This window comes from Electrona antarctica (genome assembly GCF_951216825.1).
Source record: "Electrona antarctica genome assembly, chromosome: 6".
NCBI lineage: Eukaryota > Metazoa > Chordata > Actinopteri > Myctophiformes > Myctophidae > Electrona > Electrona antarctica.
In genome coordinates, this window is record NC_136811.1 from 5,605,718 (window position 1) to 5,628,348 (window position 22,631).

The window sequence follows — 22,631 nt, forward strand, 5'->3', positions numbered from 1 at the left end:
GAGGTGCAAGCTGCTGCCAGGGACCACCAGGACATGAGGAGAGGTGCAACATGCTGCCAGGGACCACCAGGACATGAGGAGAGGTGCAACATGCTGCCAGGGACCACCAGGACATGAGGAGAGGTGCAACATGCTGCCAGGGAGGGACCACCAGGACATGAGGAGAGGTGCAACATGCTGCCAGGGACCCAGGACATGAGGAGAGGTGCAACATGCTGCCAGGGACCACCAGGACATGAGGAGAGGTGCAACATGCTGCCAGGGATGGACCACCAGGACATGAGGAGAGGTGCAACATGCTGCCAGGGATGGACCACCAGGACATGAGGAGAGGTGCAACATGCTGCCATACAGGGACCACCAGGACATGAGGAGAGGTGCAACATGCTGCCATACAGGGCCCACCAGGACATGAGGAGAGGTGCAACATGCTGCCATACAGGGACCACCGGGACATGAGGAGAGGTGCAACATGCTGCCAGGGAGGGACCACCAGGACATGAGGAGAGGTGCAACATGCTGCCAGGGACCCAGGACATGAGGAGAGGTGCAACATGCTGCCAGGGACCACCAGGACATGAGGAGAGGTGCAACATGCTGCCAGGGACCACCAGGACATGAGGAGAGGTGCAACATGCTGCCATACAGGGACCACCAGGACATGAGGAGAGGTGCAACATGCTGCCATACAGGGACCACCAGGACATGAGGAGAGGTGCAACATGCTGCCAGGGACCCAGGACATGAGGAGAGGTGCAACATGCTGCCAGGGACCACCAGGACATGAGGAGAGGTGCAACATGCTGCCAGGGAGGGACCACCAGGACATGAGGAGAGGTGCAACATGCTGCCAGGGACCCAGGACATGAGGAGAGGTGCAACATGCTGCCAGGGACCCAGGACATGAGGAGAGGTGCAACATGCTGCCAGGGACCACCAGGATATGAGGAGAGGTGCAACATGCTGCCAGGGACCACCAGGACATGAGGAGAGGTGCAACATGCTGCCAGGGACCACCAGGACATGAGGAGAGGTGCAACATGCTGCCAGGGACCACCAGGACATGAGGAGAGGTGCAACATGCTGCCAGGGAGGGACCACCAGGACATGAGGAGAGGTGCAACATGCTGCCAGGGACCCAGGACATGAGGAGAGGTGCAACATGCTGCCAGGGACCACCAGGACATGAGGAGAGGTGCAACATGCTGCCAGGGACCACCAGGACATGAGGAGAGGTGCAATATGCTGCCATACAGGGACCACCAGGACATGAGGAGAGGTGCAACATGCTGCCATACAGGGACCACCAGGACATGAGGAGAGGTGCAACATGCTGCCATACAGGGACCACCAGGACATGAGGAGAGGTGCAACATGCTGCCATACAGGGACCACCAGGACATGAGGAGAGGTGCAACATGCTGCCATACAGGGACCACCAGGACATGAGGAGAGGTGCAACATGCTGCCATACAGGGACCACCAGGACATGAGGAGAGGTGCAACATGCTGCCAGGGACCCAGGACATGAGGAGAGGTGCAACATGCTGCCAGGGACCACCAGGACATGAGGAGAGGTGCAACATGCTGCCAGGGAGGGACCACCAGGACATGAGGAGAGGTGCAACATGCTGCCAGGGACCCAGGACATGAGGAGAGGTGCAACATGCTGCCAGGGACCCAGGACATGAGGAGAGGTGCAACATGCTGCCAGGGACCACCAGGACATGAGGAGAGGTGCAACATGCTGCCAGGGACCACCAGGACATGAGGAGAGGTGCAACATGCTGCCAGGGACCACCAGGACATGAGGAGAGGTGCAACATGCTGCCAGGGAGGGACCACCAGGACATGAGGAGAGGTGCAACATGCTTCCAGGGACCCAGGACATGAGGAGAGGTGCAACATGCTGCCAGGGACCACCAGGACATGAGGAGAGGTGCAACATGCTGCCAGGGAGGGACCACCAGGACATGAGGAGAGGTGCAACATGCTGCCATACAGGGACCACCAGGACATGAGGAGAGGTGCAACATGCTGCCATACAGGGACCACCAGGACATGAGGAGAGGTGCAACATGCTGCCATACAGGGACCACCAGGACATGAGGAGAGGTGCAACATGCTGCCAGGGACCACCAGGACATGAGGAGAGGTGCAACATGCCATACAGGGACCACCAGGACATGAGGAGAGGTGCAACATGCTGCCATACAGGGACCACCAGGACATGAGGAGAGGTGCAACATGCTGCCAGGGAGGGACCACCAGGACATGAGGAGAGGTGCAACATGCTGCCAGGGAGGGACCACCAGGACATGAGGAGAGGTGCAACATGCTGCCAGGGACCCAGGACATGAGGAGAGGTGCAACATGCTGCCATACAGGGACCACCAGGACATGAGGAGAGGTGCAACATGCTGCCAGGGACCACCAGGACATGAGGAGAGGTGCAACATGCTGCCAGGGACCACCAGGACATGAGGAGAGGTGCAACATGCTGCCATACAGGGACCACCAGGACATGAGGAGAGGTGCAACATGCTGCCAGGGACCACCAGGACATGAGGAGAGGTGCAACATGCTCCCAGGGACCATCAGGACATGAGGAGAGGTGCAACATGCTTCCAGGGACCACCAGGACATGAGGAGAGGTGCAACATGCTGCCAGGGAGGGACCACCAGGACATGAGGAGAGGTGCAACATGCTTCCAGGGACCACAAGGACATGAGGAGAGGTGCAACATGCTGCCATACAGGGACCACCAGGACATGAGGAGAGGTGCAACATGCTGCCATACAGGGACCACCAGGACATGAGGAGAGGTGCAACATGCTGCCAAGGACCACCAGGACATGAGGAGAGGTGCAACATGCTGCCAGGGACCACCAGGACATGAGGAGAGGTGCAACATGCTGCCAGGGAGGGACCACCAGGACATGAGGAGAGGTGCAACATGCTGCCAGGGACCACCAGGACATGAGGAGAGGTGCAACATGTTGCCAGGGAGGGACCACCAGGACATGAGGAGAGGTGCAACATGCTGCCATACAGGGACCACCAGGACATGAGGAGAGGTGCAACATGCTGCCAGGGAGGGACCACCAGGACATGAGGAGAGGTGCAACATGCTGCCAGGGAGGGACCACCAGGACATGAGGAGAGGTGCAACATGCTGCCAGGGACCCAGGACATGAGGAGAGGTGCAACATGCTGCCATACAGGGACCACCAGGACATGAGGAGAGGTGCAACATGCTGCCAGGGACCACTAGGACATGAGGAGAGGTGCAACATGCTGCCAGGGACCACCAGGACATGAGGAGAGGTGCAACATGCTGCCATACAGGGACCACCAGGACATGAGGAGAGGTGCAACATGCTGCCAGGGACCACCAGGACATGAGGAGAGGTGCAACATGCTCCCAGGGACCATCAGGACATGAGGAGAGGTGCAACATGCTTCCAGGGACCACCAGGACATGAGGAGAGGTGCAACATGCTGCCAGGGAGGGACCACCAGGACATGAGGAGAGGTGCAACATGCTTCCAGGGACCACAAGGACATGAGGAGAGGTGCAACATGCTGCCATACAGGGACCACCAGGACATGAGGAGAGGTGCAACATGCTGCCATACAGGGACCACCAGGACATGAGGAGAGGTGCAACATGCTGCCAAGGACCACCAGGACATGAGGAGAGGTGCAACATGCTGCCAGGGACCACCAGGACATGAGGAGAGGTGCAACATGCTGCCAGGGAGGGACCACCAGGACATGAGGAGAGGTGCAACATGCTGCCAGGGACCACCAGGACATGAGGAGAGGTGCAACATGTTGCCAGGGAGGGACCACCAGGACATGAGGAGAGGTGCAACATGCTGCCATACAGGGACCACCAGGACATGAGGAGAGGTGCAACATGCTGCCAGGGACCACCAGGACATGAGGAGAGGTGCAACATGCTGCCATACAGGGACCACCAGGACATGAGGAGAGGTGCAACATGCTTCCAGGGACCACCAGGACATGAGGAGAGGTGCAACATGCTGCCATACAGGGACCACCAGGACATGAGGAGAGGTGCAACATGCTGCCATACAGGGACCACCAGGACATGAGGAGAGGTGCAACATGCTGCCAGGGAGGGACCACCAGGACATGAGGAGAGGTGCAACATGCTGCCATACAGGGACCACCAGGACATGAGGAGAGGTGCAACATGCTGCCAGGGACCACCAGGACATGAGGAGAGGTGCAACATGCTGCCATACAGGGACCACCAGGACATGAGGAGAGGTGCAACATGCTGCCATACAGGGACCACCAGGACATGAGGAGAGGTGCAACATGCTGCCAGGGAGGGACCACCAGGACATGAGGAGAGGTGCAACATGCTGCCATACAGGGACCACCAGGACATGAGGAGAGGTGCAACATGCTGCCAGGGAGGGACCACCAGGACATGAGGAGAGGTGCAACATGCTGCCATACAGGGACCACCAGGACATGAGGAGAGGTGCAACATGCTGCCAGGGACCACCAGGACATGAGGAGAGGTGCAACATGCCATACAGGGACCACCAGGACATGAGGAGAGGTGCAACATGCTGCCATACAGGGACCACCAGGACATGAGGAGAGGTGCAACATGCTGCCAGGGTGGGACCACCAGGACATGAGGAGAGGTGCAACATGCTGCCAGGGAGGGACCACCAGGACATGAGGAGAGGTGCAACATGCTGCCAGGGACCCAGGACATGAGGAGAGGTGCAACATGCTGCCATACAGGGACCACCAGGACATGAGGAGAGGTGCAACATGCTGCCAGGGACCACCAGGACATGAGGAGAGGTGCAACATGCTGCCAGGGACCACCAGGACATGAGGAGAGGTGCAACATGCTGCCAGGGACCACCAGGACATGAGGAGAGGTGCAACATGCTCCCAGGGACCATCAGGACATGAGGAGAGGTGCAACATGCTGCCATACAGGGACCACCAGGACATGAGGAGAGGTGCAACATGCTGCCAGGGACCACCAGGACATGAGGAGAGGTGCAACATGCTCCCAGGGACCATCAGGACATGAGGAGAGGTGCAACATGCTTCCAGGGACCACCAGGACATGAGGAGAGGTGCAACATGCTGCCAGGGAGGGACCACCAGGACATGAGGAGAGGTGCAACATGCTTCCAGGGACCACAAGGACATGAGGAGAGGTGCAACATGCTGCCATACAGGGACCACCAGGACATGAGGAGAGGTGCAACATGCTGCCATACAGGGACCACCAGGACATGAGGAGAGGTGCAACATGCTGCCAAGGACCACCAGGACATGAGGAGAGGTGCAACATGCTGCCAGGGACCACCAGGACATGAGGAGAGGTGCAACATGCTGCCAGGGAGGGACCACCAGGACATGAGGAGAGGTGCAACATGCTGCCAGGGACCACCAGGACATGAGGAGAGGTGCAACATGTTGCCAGGGAGGGACCACCAGGACATGAGGAGAGGTGCAACATGCTGCCATACAGGGACCACCAGGACATGAGGAGAGGTGCAACATGCTGCCAGGGAGGGACCACCAGGACATGAGGAGAGGTGCAACATGCTGCCAGGGAGGGACCACCAGGACATGAGGAGAGGTGCAACATGCTGCCAGGGACCCAGGACATGAGGAGAGGTGCAACATGCTGCCATACAGGGACCACCAGGACATGAGGAGAGGTGCAACATGCTGCCAGGGACCACTAGGACATGAGGAGAGGTGCAACATGCTGCCAGGGACCACCAGGACATGAGGAGAGGTGCAACATGCTGCCATACAGGGACCACCAGGACATGAGGAGAGGTGCAACATGCTGCCAGGGACCACCAGGACATGAGGAGAGGTGCAACATGCTCCCAGGGACCATCAGGACATGAGGAGAGGTGCAACATGCTTCCAGGGACCACCAGGACATGAGGAGAGGTGCAACATGCTGCCAGGGAGGGACCACCAGGACATGAGGAGAGGTGCAACATGCTTCCAGGGACCACAAGGACATGAGGAGAGGTGCAACATGCTGCCATACAGGGACCACCAGGACATGAGGAGAGGTGAAACATGCTGCCATACAGGGACCACCAGGACATGAGGAGAGGTGCAACATGCTGCCAGGGAGGGACCACCAGGACATGAGGAGAGGTGCAACATGCTGCCATACAGGGACCACCAGGACATGAGGAGAGGTGCAACATGCTGCCAGGGACCACCAGGACATGAGGAGAGGTGCAACATGCTGCCATACAGGGACCACCAGGACATGAGGAGAGGTGCAACATGCTGCCATACAGGGACCACCAGGACATGAGGAGAGGTGCAACATGCTGCCAGGGAGGGACCACCAGGACATGAGGAGAGGTGCAACATGCTGCCATACAGGGACCACCAGGACATGAGGAGAGGTGCAACATGCTGCCAGGGAGGGACCACCAGGACATGAGGAGAGGTGCAACATGCTGCCATACAGGGACCACCAGGACATGAGGAGAGGTGCAACATGCTGCCAGGGACCACCAGGACATGAGGAGAGGTGCAACATGCCATACAGGGACCACCAGGACATGAGGAGAGGTGCAACATGCTGCCATACAGGGACCACCAGGACATGAGGAGAGGTGCAACATGCTGCCAGGGAGGGACCACCAGGACATGAGGAGAGGTGCAACATGCTGCCAGGGAGGGACCACCAGGACATGAGGAGAGGTGCAACATGCTGCCAGGGACCCAGGACATGAGGAGAGGTGCAACATGCTGCCATACAGGGACCACCAGGACATGAGGAGAGGTGCAACATGCTGCCAGGGACCACCAGGACATGAGGAGAGGTGCAACATGCTGCCAGGGACCACCAGGACATGAGGAGAGGTGCAACATGCTGCCATACAGGGACCACCAGGACATGAGGAGAGGTGCAACATGCTGCCAGGGACCACCAGGACATGAGGAGAGGTGCAACATGCTCCCAGGGACCATCAGGACATGAGGAGAGGTGCAACATGCTTCCAGGGACCACCAGGACATGAGGAGAGGTGCAACATGCTGCCAGGGAGGGACCACCAGGACATGAGGAGAGGTGCAACATGCTTCCAGGGACCACAAGGACATGAGGAGAGGTGCAACATGCTGCCATACAGGGACCACCAGGACATGAGGAGAGGTGCAACATGCTGCCATACAGGGACCACCAGGACATGAGGAGAGGTGCAACATGCTGCCAAGGACCACCAGGACATGAGGAGAGGTGCAACATGCTGCCAGGGACCACCAGGACATGAGGAGAGGTGCAACATGCTGCCAGGGAGGGACCACCAGGACATGAGGAGAGGTGCAACATGCTGCCAGGGACCACCAGGACATGAGGAGAGGTGCAACATGTTGCCAGGGAGGGACCACCAGGACATGAGGAGAGGTGCAACATGCTGCCATACAGGGACCACCAGGACATGAGGAGAGGTGCAACATGCTGCCAGGGACCACCAGGACATGAGGAGAGGTGCAACATGCTGCCATACAGGGACCACCAGGACATGAGGAGAGGTGCAACATGCTTCCAGGGACCACCAGGACATGAGGAGAGGTGCAACATGCTGCCATACAGGGACCACCAGGACATGAGGAGAGGTGCAACATGCTGCCATACAGGGACCACCAGGACATGAGGAGAGGTGCAACATGCTGCCAGGGAGGGACCACCAGGACATGAGGAGAGGTGCAACATGCTGCCATACAGGGACCACCAGGACATGAGGAGAGGTGCAACATGCTGCCAGGGACCACCAGGACATGAGGAGAGGTGCAACATGCTGCCATACAGGGACCACCAGGACATGAGGAGGGGTGCAACATGCTGCCAGGGACCACCAGGACATGAGGAGAGGTGCAACAAGCTGCCATACAGGGACCACCAGGACATGAGGAGAGGTGCAACATGCTGCCAGGGAGGGACCACGAGGACATGAGGGGAGGTGCAACATGCTGGCATACAGGGACCACCATGGACATGAGGAGAGGTGCAACATGCTGCCAGGGACCACCAGGACATGAGGAGAGGTGCAACATGCTGCCAGGGACCACCAGGACATGAGGAGAGGTGCAACATGCTGCCAGGGAGGGACCACCAGGACATGAGGAGAGGTGCAACATGTTGCCAGGGAGGGACCACCAGGACATGAGGAGAGGTGCAACATGCTGCCAGGGACCACCAGGACATGAGGAGAGGTGCAACATGCTGCCAGGGAGGGACCACCAGGACATGAGGAGAGGTGCAACATGCTGCCAGGGAGGGACCACCAGGACATGAGGAGAGGTGCAACATGCTGCCATACAGGGACCACCAGGACATGAGGAGAGGTGCAACATGCTGCCAGGGACCACCAGGACATGAGGAGAGGTGCAACATGCTGCCAGGGAGGGACCACCAGGACATGAGGAGAGGTGCAACATGCTGCCAGGGAGGGACCACCAGGACATGAGGAGGGGTGCAACATGCTGCCAGGGACCCAGGACATGAGGAGAGGTGCAACATGCTGCCAGGGACCACCAGGACATGAGGAGAGGTGCAACATGCTGCCAGGGAGGGACCACCAGGACATGAGGAGAGGTGCAACATGCTTCCAGGGACCACAAGGACATGAGGAGAGGTGCAACATGCTGCCATACAGGGACCACCAGGACATGAGGAGAGGTGCAACATGCTGCCATACAGGGACCACCAGGACATGAGGAGAGGTGCAACATGCTGCCAAGGACCACCAGGACATGAGGAGAGGTGCAACATGCTGCCAGGGACCACCAGGACATGAGGAGAGGTGCAACATGCTGCCAGGGAGGGACCACCAGGACATGAGGAGAGGTGCAACATGCTGCCAGGGACCACCAGGACATGAGGAGAGGTGCAACATGTTGCCAGGGAGGGACCACCAGGACATGAGGAGAGGTGCAACATGCTGCCATACAGGGACCACCAGGACATGAGGAGAGGTGCAACATGCTGCCAGGGACCACCAGGACATGAGGAGAGGTGCAACATGCTGCCATACAGGGACCACCAGGACATGAGGAGAGGTGCAACATGCTTCCAGGGACCACCAGGACATGAGGAGAGGTGCAACATGCTGCCATACAGGGACCACCAGGACATGAGGAGAGGTGCAACATGCTGCCATACAGGGACCACCAGGACATGAGGAGAGGTGCAACATGCTGCCAGGGAGGGACCACCAGGACATGAGGAGAGGTGCAACATGCTGCCATACAGGGACCACCAGGACATGAGGAGAGGTGCAACATGCTGCCAGGGACCACCAGGACATGAGGAGAGGTGCAACATGCTGCCATACAGGGACCACCAGGACATGAGGAGAGGTGCAACAAGCTGCCATACAGGGACCACCAGGACATGAGGAGAGGTGCAACATGCTGCCAGGGAGGGACCACGAGGACATGAGGGGAGGTGCAACATGCTGGCATACAGGGACCACCATGGACATGAGGAGAGGTGCAACATGCTGCCAGGGACCTCCAGGACATGAGGAGAGGTGCAACATGCTGCCAGGGACCACCAGGACATGAGGAGAGGTGCAACATGCTGCCAGGGAGGGACCACCAGGACATGAGGAGAGGTGCAACATGTTGCCAGGGAGGGACCACCAGGACATGAGGAGAGGTGCAACATGCTGCCAGGGACCACCAGGACATGAGGAGAGGTGCAACATGCTGCCAGGGAGGGACCACCAGGACATGAGGAGAGGTGCAACATGCTGCCAGGGAGGGACCACCAGGACATGAGGAGAGGTGCAACATGCTGCCATACAGGGACCACCAGGACATGAGGAGAGGTGCAACATGCTGCCAGGGACCACCAGGACATGAGGAGAGGTGCAACATGCTGCCAGGGAGGGACCACCAGGACATGAGGAGAGGTGCAACATGCTGCCAGGGAGGGACCACCAGGACATGAGGAGAGGTGCAACATGCTGCCAGGGACCCAGGACATGAGGAGAGGTGCAACATGCTGCCAGGGACCACCAGGACATGAGGAGAGGTGCAACATGCTGCCAGGGACCAACAGGACATGAGGGGAGGTGTAACATGCTGCCAGGGACCACCAGGACATGAGGGGAGGTGTAACATGCTGCCAGGGACCACCAGGACATGAGGAGAGGTGCAACTAGGGGTGGATCCCGAACCTCGGGACCAAGCATGTACCGAACCGAACGTGCTTGGGTACCGGGTACCCATTACAATAATTCAATGTCGGTTCTCTCTATCAGTTCCCACAGACATGCTCTCACGCGCTATTTATTTATTTTCTCCCCTTTTAATAGTCTTTCACAACGCGCAGGGAACAGAGCTGGTCTACAAGCCTACACCGCGTTGCATCAGCGACGCATTGTGGCTTGCAATGCAGATTGGCGGAGGCGGAGCTCTCTCTGCATGGAACATAGGCTCCTCTAGTCTGCAGACGGACAACGTTACTGTACATACAAACTTTAGCTGTTGGCATAATTATTAAAGTTTCTTAAACGTAATTTTCAAGTGAAGTTTATGGGAGGAAACCTTTAAGAGAGAGGACAGGAGTCTTGCGCAGCGTTGAATCAACATGAGACGAGAGAGGAGAGAGAAAGCGTTGCGCGTGCGCACGTGCTTGTGTGTGTGTGTGTGTGTGTGTGTGTGTGTGTGTGTGTGTGTGTGTGTGTGTGTGTGTGAAAGAAAAACAACAAATGATAGCCTATACTTTGTGCATGCAAATTTCTGTCTAGTAGCAAACCACAGCATGCAACTTTGTTTTCAATGGTCCCCCTCTCAGATCTCACCTATAGTAATGTTCCCTCAGTCCCTATGCTCATTCTGTAGCTCATTCAAAAGCCAATTACCGACGAAGGGTAGATGGGATCAATGTGTACTTTTTCCTCGTAAAAGTAGACATTCAGGGCTTTCATTCGGTGTATAGTATGTATAGGATATTCTTTGTGTTCATTTTTATATCTGCCTGTCAATGTCTGACATAAAACGGTCCCTAACTCGGCTTTCTGTTCAAGAACAGCACGTTACTACAAAAGCAAGTAAATATCTCCAGAATGGAAGATGGTAAAATCAAAAAAGAATGTATTAAATTGGAGTGGACAAATTAAGCTTTCTTTTGAGGTATGCGGTGTGCTTCTCGCTATAAGAGAACATTTGCTGTCGGCTTTGGAAAAGGTTGGTCCTCAGCTATCAGCCTTAGCATCAGAGGTTCCCCTATGGCAGAAATGGCTAGCAAGCTAAGTGTTAAAGGCCAGTCCACATGAGCAACTAGTCACAATTAAGTCCTTGCACCAAAACAGTTTTGAGGCCAGTTCACACCAATGCAACAAGTACCAATGTAACTACAGTAGTTGCATTGGTGTGGACTGGCCTTAAAACTGTTTTGGTGCAACGCCGCAACTCCTTGCAAAAAAAAAGAATTCCAGTCCACTCCAACATGTGCAACTCCTTCCAACTGCCATTTTGGGGATAATGGTTTCTAGTAGTTGCATCAGCCTGCGTCAGGGCCCAGTGACGTCTAGTTACGCCCCTGAGTTGCTTGTTGGAAGGAAATGCATCACGAAGCATTGGAGTGGACTGACCTTTACAATGAGGCCGATGTCCTGACCTACACAACCTAAATGAAGAAGTCATTAGTTATGTTTAACAGTCCGTCCTATTGTTAGTAAATGTAAATTCCCCACCATCATTGTATTGTGGTTCCTCTGATATTTTGTTTGGTTTACACCGGTTAAGGTTGGCTGCTTGGCATGTATCAAATGGGAAGTTTGCTGGATTAAATTACTTCACTATTCTTTCAAAGCATTCAAAGTCATGTTCCTCTTTTGTGACTAACAACAAGTTTCAGAACAGATCAGTTTGACAATGAACTACAATGACTGAGGACGTGTATGTCAACACTTCAAGGTGTCATGTCATGCTTAAAGAGCAGCTTGGAGGTAACATTATAACTAATACTGTATACAAAAGGTTAACTAATATATGTATGGATGTTAGTAAGGACAGTGTAGTGGTGTCTGGAGAAGAGGGTGAACTCTACTACTAAAACACTTCAAGGTGTCATGTCATGCTTAAAAATAATAAAATAATAATCATCATCAGAAACAATGGCCCTCAATGATCAACACGGTGCGTGCCAAAATATGGGTGCATGCCGGAATTACCGTGCAATTTTCGGCATTTATCATTTCCGCATGACCTTGAACGTGCGCCAGGACAAAAATCACGTCAGGTCGGGAGCTGTCGTAGGCTTTGACCTCACCTGTTTTTCTCTGTCGTAGAAAAGCAGAGCATTGTTTGACCAGCTGAGAGGCTGTCACAGGCATCTAAACATATGTATTCCCTCCTAAAATGTTAATATAAAACTGTATATGTATGTATATGGGCTACATGTAAAAAGATTAATTAAAAAAAGTAAAGGAATACATCAATGATGTGTCTTTGTGTCATATGAAATTGGTAGGAGATTTCCAACTTTACAAGCAATTAAAATTGTGCAATTAAAAACAATATAACATGTTTACAATGTTAAAAGTTTATGCTTACTCAAACAGTGCTTTACTGGCCTTGTTAAACATAGCCTATATGCGAGCACATATGTGCGACTTGTGAGATGATTCGGGAGCACAGCGTGACATCAGATGCCTATAATCCCTGTGATATTAACATGTTTATTTAGGCATGAATGGACTGAACACCTTTATTTCCAAGTCACAATGACAAGCATAGGCCTATAGCTTGCCTATTTGCAATTCTAGGCTATAGGCGTAAGGGGCTTAATCATTCACCCATTTAAATAAGTTCTTGACAGTCATTCTTCAGATAAAAAGGCAGATCTGGTTATCTGGTGGGTCAGAAAGGCTGAGCACTTAATTATGCGAGATCCTTTTCGGGAGTCGGGAGGACGGGACCACAGCGGGCGTCGCCAGCACATCCCAGCTCACATCCATATGTTTATGATTCATTCATCAATCACTCCATGAATGTTGATTATGACTGCCTTGACATGCTATATCTCTCATGCAGGCATCACTCACCCACAGCACTTTTCACAGCAGTGCGCACGTGCATTGCGCACAAATGGGTAAAGGCCTAGCCTACAAACGTATTCCATTCATGGCGATGCAACTGTGATGTGTCTTGTCATGTAGCCTTGAGGTGCGTGCGTGCGTGCGTGCGTGCGTGCGTGCGTGCGTGCGCGGACATGACAGCAAGGCAAGCGAGGCGAGAGGGAAACAGACAGGGTAGGCCTAAAGCTTTATTTAATTCATGCAGGTGTTTGTTCAAATACCGGTATATCTTTATTTATTTAAGATACAACACACTGCATTGAGTTGGGCTTGCAGTTGCAAATTGCGTGTACATGCGTGCATCTGTGTGTGTGTGTGTGTGGGGAAAGGGGGGGGGCAGGGGTCAGGCGGGCAGCAAGGCAAGCAGGGAAACTTTTTTTATTGGCTTTTTCCATCATGTAACGGTTTCCATATACGTTGTTTGGTCGTATTGCAGTTATTCATGTCACAAACACGAGGGCGAGGCTTGATTTCATAGGGCGTGCCAGATTGATTTCAGCCATCACATTTATCAACTAAGGAACGAAATTAAGGAAGGATCAGCTGTTTGGGATCACTTCATGAATGTCATGCCGACGTGAGTGTACTCCAAAACCGGCGCTCGAATTTGAGGCAGATTTTACACTCGATTGATAAATGAGGGCCATTGACCCTGAATGCTACTCTATTTCAGCTCAGTCAATTAAGAACATAAATTACTTACAGTATGCCATCACAACTTGTAAAAAGAAAAAGTGTCACTTATTTTAAATGTCTTATTTTGGGACTATACTGGTTTAAACCTACAGTGAGTGTGACGATGGTGTCGTATGTTTTTCAGGCTCTGAAGACTCAAAGCTGAATCTCTACTTGGCTGCTGCGGTGTGTGTGGGGCTGCTGTGTGTTCTCCTATTGGCTGGCATCATTGTCGTGGTGGTACTCTGTGAGTAGCATTCTATCTTTACTGTTGATGGATGTTGAGGGAAACACTTTGGGCTCTATTGTGAGGAAGGTGGGTTGGCGCGAGGCATGCAGTGGACGGGGAACTTTAAAATGTCTGTAGGTGAAGTGTCTTGTTTTTCCATGTCTATACACAGGGGTTGACACTAAGGTCTCAGAGGCACTTGCCCGTCGGGCAAGTACAGGTCATGTTCTACTTGCCCTCAGGTCATGGCCACTTGCCCCCCAAAAATATCGCAGAAATTGAATTACCGTTCATTATTTTCAAGTCATCATGTAAATCAGGGCTCAAAATTTACTTTTTACTTGGTAGCACTGGTGCTACCAGTTTAAAAATGTAGGGGCACCTTCCATTTTTTTAAATGAATAAAAACAGCACTATAACATGAAAGTAGCCTTACAAATGCATGGTAGGGAAACTTGTCATGGTAAGGACCCTGTAAAATAGCTCGAACCAGCTGGTTATTTAATTAGGACCCGCTACAGTGGTGTTCGATACGAACTTAACCGGGATGTAGAAACCTCTACTTCAATGCTCTACGAGTTGCTTAGCCATTAGCCAGTTATTCTGTCTCATCTAGAAGACTCGTGCCAAAGGTAATGACAGCTATCCAAGGTATATGGGTTGTAAGGCCAGACACCTTGGCTAGCGTGCCAAAGGTAATAAAAGCTATCCAAGGTATATGGGTTGTAAGGCCAGACACCTTGGCTAGCGTGCCAAAGGTAATAAAAGCTATCCAAGGTATATGGGTTGTAAGGCCAGACACCTTGGCTAGCATGCGTTGACATGTTGGAGATACCGCGTGCGTGGTTTGGTATCTGAGGTTTAGAAGCCATGGGAGCCGCCTTTTATGCTGTGCAAGTCTAGTGTCACGATGATGTCACCACTGTGTTTCCACATTAATCTGATGTCAGCGCTGGATATCGCCGTTGTCTCCATATATGGGGCTATAGGTTATCCCCATATATGGATCTCTAAGTGAAAGCCTTCGCAACAGACCCCAACATTTACAACATAACCCTAGTCACAACATGACCTTTAGGAGTGGATTGACGCAGAGCATAATACCGCCCAAATTATAGACATTTGTCCGACAACACCAAAATAAATGACTGCGTGTGGACCTTTAGGACCTGGTCCTGTCTGTTAACACCTTGAGGGCTCGGGCCTATTTAATCCATTAATAAAATGTGCCCATCATTTATAGCGCCCGGACCACTTTTACCGGCAGGCCGGAAGTTGTTGTGAATGTCTGTGTAGCAGCTAACAATAGCCACACCACTCTAGAGTCGATCGACAACAACGGGAGGTAAGAATAAATCTATCGCGACTAGCGACTGGACCGCAGGATCTTTTTTCATAATTAGACGGGATGATTTAGATCGCGTATTATGAACGTTTTAAGATTTTCGTTGTCGTCCGCTAAACAGGCAGGGAACATTTTCGATGACGTGTCACTGTTGTGCAACACCGAGGATTGGGCAACAAGCGCTCCTAGGCTGTGGAGCGATGCGATGCTTCTCGCTATAAGAGAACATTTGCTGTCGGCTTTGGAAAAGGTTGGTCCTCAGCTATCAGCCTTAGCATCAGAGGTTCCCCTATGGCAGAAATGGCTAGCAAGCTAAGTGTTAAAGGCCAGTCCACATGAGCAACTAGTCACAATTAAGTCCTTGCACCAAAACAGTTTTGAGGCCAGTTCACACCAATGCAACAAGTACCAATGTAACTACAGTAGTTGCATTGGTGTGGACTGGCCTTAAAACTGTTTTGGTGCAACGCCGCAACTCCTTGCAAAAAAAAAGAATTCCAGTCCACTCCAACATGTGCAACTCCTTCCAACTGCCATTTTGGGGATAATGGTTTCTAGTAGTTGCATCAGCCTGCGTCAGGGCCCAGTGACGTCTAGTTACGCCCCTGAGTTGCTTGTTGGAAGGAAATGCATCACGAAGCATTGGAGTGGACTGACCTTTACAATGAGGCCGATGTCCTGACCTACACAACCTAAATGAAGAAGTCATTAGTTATGTTTAACAGTCCGTCCTATTGTTAGTAAATGTAAATTCCCCACCATCATTGTATTGTGGTTCCTCTGATATTTTGTTTGGTTTACACCGGTTAAGGTTGGCTGCTTGGCATGTATCAAATGGGAAGTTTGCTGGATTAAATTACTTCACTATTCTTTCAAAGCATTCAAAGTCATGTTCCTCTTTTGTGACTAACAACAAGTTTCAGAACAGATCAGTTTGACAATGAACTACAATGACTGAGGACGTGTATGTCAACACTTCAAGGTGTCATGTCATGCTTAAAGAGCAGCTTGGAGGTAACATTATAACTAATACTGTATACAAAAGGTTAACTAATATATGTATGGATGTTAGTAAGGACAGTGTAGTGGTGTCTGGAGAAGAGGGTGAACTCTACTACTAAAACACTTCAAGGTGTCATGTCATGCTTAAAAATAATAAAATAATAATCATCATCAGAAACAATGGCCCTCAATGATCAACACGGTGCGTGCCAAAATATGGGTGCATGCCGGAATTACCGTGCAATTTTCGGCATTTATCATTTCCGCATGACCTTGAACGTGCGCCAGGACAAAAATCACGTCAGGTCGGGAGCTGTCGTAGGCTTTGACCTCACCTGTTTTTCTCTGTCGTAGAAAAGCAGAGCATTGTTTGACCAGCTGAGAGGCTGTCACAGGCATCTAAACATATGTATTCCCTCCTAAAATGTTAATATAAAACTGTATATGTATGTATATGGGCTACATGTAAAAAGATTAATTAAAAAAAGTAAAGGAATACATCAATGATGTGTCTTTGTGTCATATGAAATTGGTAGGAGATTTCCAACTTTACAAGCAATTAAAATTGTGCAATTAAAAACAATATAACATGTTTACAATGTTAAAAGTTTATGCTTACTCAAACAGTGCTTTACTGGCCTTGTTAAACATAGCCTATATGCGAGCACATATGTGCGACTTGTGAGATGATTCGGGAGCACAGCGTGACATCAGATGCCTATAATCCCTGTGATATTAACATGTTTATTTAGGCATGAATGGACTGAACACCTTTATTTCCAAGTCACAATGACAAGCATAGGCCTATAGCTTGCCTATTTGCAATTCTAGGCTATAGGCGTAAGGGGCTTAATCATTCACCCATTTAAATAAGTTCTTGACAGTCATTCTTCAGATAAAAAGGCAGATCTGGTTATCTGGTGGGTCAGAAAGGCTGAGCACTTAATTATGCGAGATCCTTTTCGGGAGTCGGGAGGACGGGACCACAGCGGGCGTCGCCAGCACATCCCAGCTCACATCCATATGTTTATGATTCATTCATCAATCACTCCATGAATGTTGATTATGACTGCCTTGACATGCTATATCTCTCATGCAGGCATCACTCACCCACAGCACTTTTCACAGCAGTGCGCACGTGCATTGCGCACAAATGGGTAAAGGCCTAGCCTACAAACGTATTCCATTCATGGCGATGCAACTGTGATGTGTCTTGTCATGTAGCCTTGAGGTGCGTGCGTGCGTGCGTGCGTGCGTGCGTGCGTGCGTGCGTGCGCGGACATGACAGCAAGGCAAGCGAGGCGAGAGGGAAACAGACAGGGTAGGCCTAAAGCTTTATTTAATTCATGCAGGTGTTTGTTCAAATACCGGTATATCTTTATTTATTTAAGATACAACACACTGCATTGAGTTGGGCTTGCAGTTGCAAATTGCGTGTACATGCGTGCATCTGTGTGTGTGTGTGTGTGGGGAAAGGGGGGGGGCAGGGGTCAGGCGGGCAGCAAGGCAAGCAGGGAAACTTTTTTTATTGGCTTTTTCCATCATGTAACGGTTTCCATATACGTTGTTTGGTCGTATTGCAGTTATTCATGTCACAAACACGAGGGCGAGGCTTGATTTCATAGGGCGTGCCAGATTGATTTCAGCCATCACATTTATCAACTAAGGAACGAAATTAAGGAAGGATCAGCTGTTTGGGATCACTTCATGAATGTCATGCCGACGTGAGTGTACTCCAAAACCGGCGCTCGAATTTGAGGCAGATTTTACACTCGATTGATAAATGAGGGCCATTGACCCTGAATGCTACTCTATTTCAGCTCAGTCAATTAAGAACATAAATTACTTACAGTATGCCATCACAACTTGTAAAAAGAAAAAGTGTCACTTATTTTAAATGTCTTATTTTGGGACTATACTGGTTTAAACCTACAGTGAGTGTGACGATGGTGTCGTATGTTTTTCAGGCTCTGAAGACTCAAAGCTGAATCTCTACTTGGCTGCTGCGGTGTGTGTGGGGCTGCTGTGTGTTCTCCTATTGGCTGGCATCATTGTCGTGGTGGTACTCTGTGAGTAGCATTCTATCTTTACTGTTGATGGATGTTGAGGGAAACACTTTGGGCTCTATTGTGAGGAAGGTGGGTTGGCGCGAGGCATGCAGTGGACGGGGAACTTTAAAATGTCTGTAGGTGAAGTGTCTTGTTTTTCCATGTCTATACACAGGGGTTGACACTAAGGTCTCAGAGGCACTTGCCCGTCGGGCAAGTACAGGTCATGTTCTACTTGCCCTCAGGTCATGGCCACTTGCCCCCCAAAAATATCGCAGAAATTGAATTACCGTTCATTATTTTCAAGTCATCATGTAAATCAGGGCTCAAAATTTACTTTTTACTTGGTAGCACTGGTGCTACCAGTTTAAAAATGTAGGGGCACCTTCCATTTTTTTAAATGAATAAAAACAGCACTATAACATGAAAGTAGCCTTACAAATGCATGGTAGGGAAACTTGTCATGGTAAGGACCCTGTAAAATAGCTCGAACCAGCTGGTTATTTAATTAGGACCCGCTACAGTGGTGTTCGATACGAACTTAACCGGGATGTAGAAACCTCTACTTCAATGCTCTACGAGTTGCTTAGCCATTAGCCAGTTATTCTGTCTCATCTAGAAGACTCGTGCCAAAGGTAATGACAGCTATCCAAGGTATATGGGTTGTAAGGCCAGACACCTTGGCTAGCGTGCCAAAGGTAATAAAAGCTATCCAAGGTATATGGGTTGTAAGGCCAGACACCTTGGCTAGCGTGCCAAAGGTAATAAAAGCTATCCAAGGTATATGGGTTGTAAGGCCAGACACCTTGGCTAGCATGCGTTGACATGTTGGAGATACCGCGTGCGTGGTTTGGTATCTGAGGTTTAGAAGCCATGGGAGCCGCCTTTTATGCTGTGCAAGTCTAGTGTCACGATGATGTCACCACTGTGTTTCCACATTAATCTGATGTCAGCGCTGGATATCGCCGTTGTCTCCATATATGGGGCTATAGGTTATCCCCATATATGGATCTCTAAGTGAAAGCCTTCGCAACAGACCCCAACATTTACAACATAACCCTAGTCACAACATGACCTTTAGGAGTGGATTGACGCAGAGCATAATACCGCCCAAATTATAGACATTTGTCCGACAACACCAAAATAAATGACTGCGTGTGGACCTTTAGGACCTGGTCCTGTCTGTTAACACCTTGAGGGCTCGGGCCTATTTAATCCATTAATAAAATGTGCCCATCATTTATAGCGCCCGGACCACTTTTACCGGCAGGCCGGAAGTTGTTGTGAATGTCTGTGTAGCAGCTAACAATAGCCACACCACTCTAGAGTCGATCGACAACAACGGGAGGTAAGAATAAATCTATCGCGACTAGCGACTGGACCGCAGGATCTTTTTTCATAATTAGACGGGATGATTTAGATCGCGTATTATGAACGTTTTAAGATTTTCGTTGTCGTCCGCTAAACAGGCAGGGAACATTTTCGATGACGTGTCACTGTTGTGCAACACCGAGGATTGGGCAACAAGCGCTCCTAGGCTGTGGAGCGATGCGATGCGTCAAGTGCACTGACCGTGCACTTGAACTTGACGGTGATCTCCGTCTGGGGCCCTTAAACTGTTAACTGTCTGTCCTTGTGGACACATAGATATTTTACAATGACAAACGCTAGAACTTCTATTTGTCTCATTGTCAAATGCAATAAAGTTGGATGTAAACCTAATCAGTTTGTTGATTATCCTTCTTGCAGATTTGGACCAGTGGAAGACCAGACATGACAACCTGACCGAACGGACTGACCATTTTGACAAGTTAGAGACCAGACTTACCAACATGACTGAACAGAGAGGCCAGTGTCAGACCAGACTTAACGACATGACTGTTCAGAGAGGCCAGTGTCAGACCAGACTTAACACCATGACTGAACAGAGAGGCCAGTGTCAGACCAGACTTAACACCATGACTAAACAGAGAGACCAGTGGAAGACCAGTTATGATGAGTTACTGACCAGACATGACAACCTGACCGAACTGAAGAGGATTCATTGTGGTCAGTGAGACATCACTGTTTTTATACATTCTTATATCATGTTGTTCAGCATTTGTCATTAATCTGATCACATTAAAAACAGTGTCTAACATTATATTTTGTTGTTAGAATCACATGGATTTGCATTTGGTGATGGTGTGTGTTACTACTACTCTACTGAGAAGAAGACCTGGGAGGCCAGCAGAGCATTCTGTACAGCCAGACAATCTGACCTGATGACCATAAAGAGCAGAGAGAAGCAGGTGCAGTGTGTGTGTGTGTGTGTGTGTGTGTGTGTGTGTGTGTGTGTGTGTGTGTGTGTGTGTGTGTGTGTGTGTGTGTGTGTGTGTGTGTGTGTGTGTGTGTGTGTGTGTGTGTGTGTGTGTGTGTGCGCGCGTGTGTGCGTGCTGTAAGTGTACATCTAGTTGAGACACACATCTAGTATTGTACACATTGTACTTCAGTAACCAGCTGCTTGTCTGTCCAGGACTTTGTTGACAGATACGTTGGCAGAGACAATGTTGTGTGGCTTGGATTGACCGACAGCGAGACAGAAGGAGTGTGGAAGTGGGTGGATGGAACACCACTGACCACACCAACGTAAGACTTTACCTTCATTATTCTACTGAGGCCGATTCTAAAAACGCCTTCTAAATACTGACCTAAGTTTTCTGAAAAACAAATATTTATATAGCAGCATCACATTTATTTAATACTGTACATACTGTACAGAACCCCAAGAGGGGTTCCCGTCCAGGATGGGTTAAATAAAACATTTTAACTACATTTATTTTCAGCAAACTACATTTCACATTATTTCCTCTTTATATTTATTTCTAAATGGAATCAAAGGCTATAATACAACAGTTACTCTGTATCCGTTGTCTATTTCATTGTCCAGTTAATTTGTACGTAAATATATAATGTAATATAATTTGAAGTCATGATTAAAAAAAACTAAACATTCAGATAAAATCCTTGTTGTGAAGGTATTGTAATGTATTAATGTTTCTACTTCTACAGGTACTGGCTGCCTGGTGAGCCTAATGACTGGGGACAAGGAGAAGACTGTGCTGGGTTGTATAATGGAGGGTGGTACGACTTTACATGTGGGTCAACACTCTATTGGATTTGTGAAATAGTTTTCTAGAGTTATGCATTAACTAGTAATAGTTGTGTATCTGCAGCACCTGATTAACCCTTTGTGGTGCCTGGAGCTACCACCCGCCTGTGGGGGGGTGAGGGTGGGGGGTTTCAAATAGACAATGAGCTTGTAGATCTGCTATTTTGGGAAATGTTCCCCCCATAATAGTCATGCTGGGGTTCAAGAGGATAATTCATATTTCCATTATTCAGATAAAGGGGAGACTATGTAATGTAACATGTAATCAATGAATAACAGCCATCTGTTCCATTTTAACACCACAGACAGATAGATCAATAAAGTGTTTTTGCATGGGTTTGGTCCAAATCAGTTTGTTAAAGGACCACTTCACCACTTTTCAACCTATCTTCATATAATAGGTCCTCACTAATAATTCTCAAAGATTCTCAAAGATAGTAATTTAAAGTGGCCAGTGTTGTTTTTGACAGCTAATTTAATTTTAGTCATAGTCTCTTGAATAGTTTATGTAGTTTGTCACATTTTAGTCACCTGGAATGTTTTGGTGTTATAGTCTAGTTTTTGTCGACAAAATATAACTAACTCTACAGTTGATTTAGTCGAACAAAATGTATTTAGGTGGGCCGTGATGCCGTCATAATGACTTTTTTCTCACTTGCTGAAAATAGCCGATCTATAAGCCCACAACTATTTTCAGCATGCAACTAATTGTAAAATGACTTATACTGGATCTCTTGTCCACTAGTCCCTTCCTAACATTTTAGTCTAATTTTTATTTGTTGACGAAATTGTCAGTATATTTAGTATATATTTAGTTTCCATTACGTTTTCGTCAGTGGAAAAAGGTAGTCGACGAACATTTTCGTCTTAGTTTTAGTCGACGAAATCAATACTGGTTTGCGTGTGGATGAGCCCTTCGCACACGTATCAGTGAACATAGGAGTAATATCAGATGTGGCGACGAGCGCAATCCAGTCGCAGCCCATTTTTTAAAAGATGGGTCACAATATTTCCTCTTTAAGATACTGGGGTATA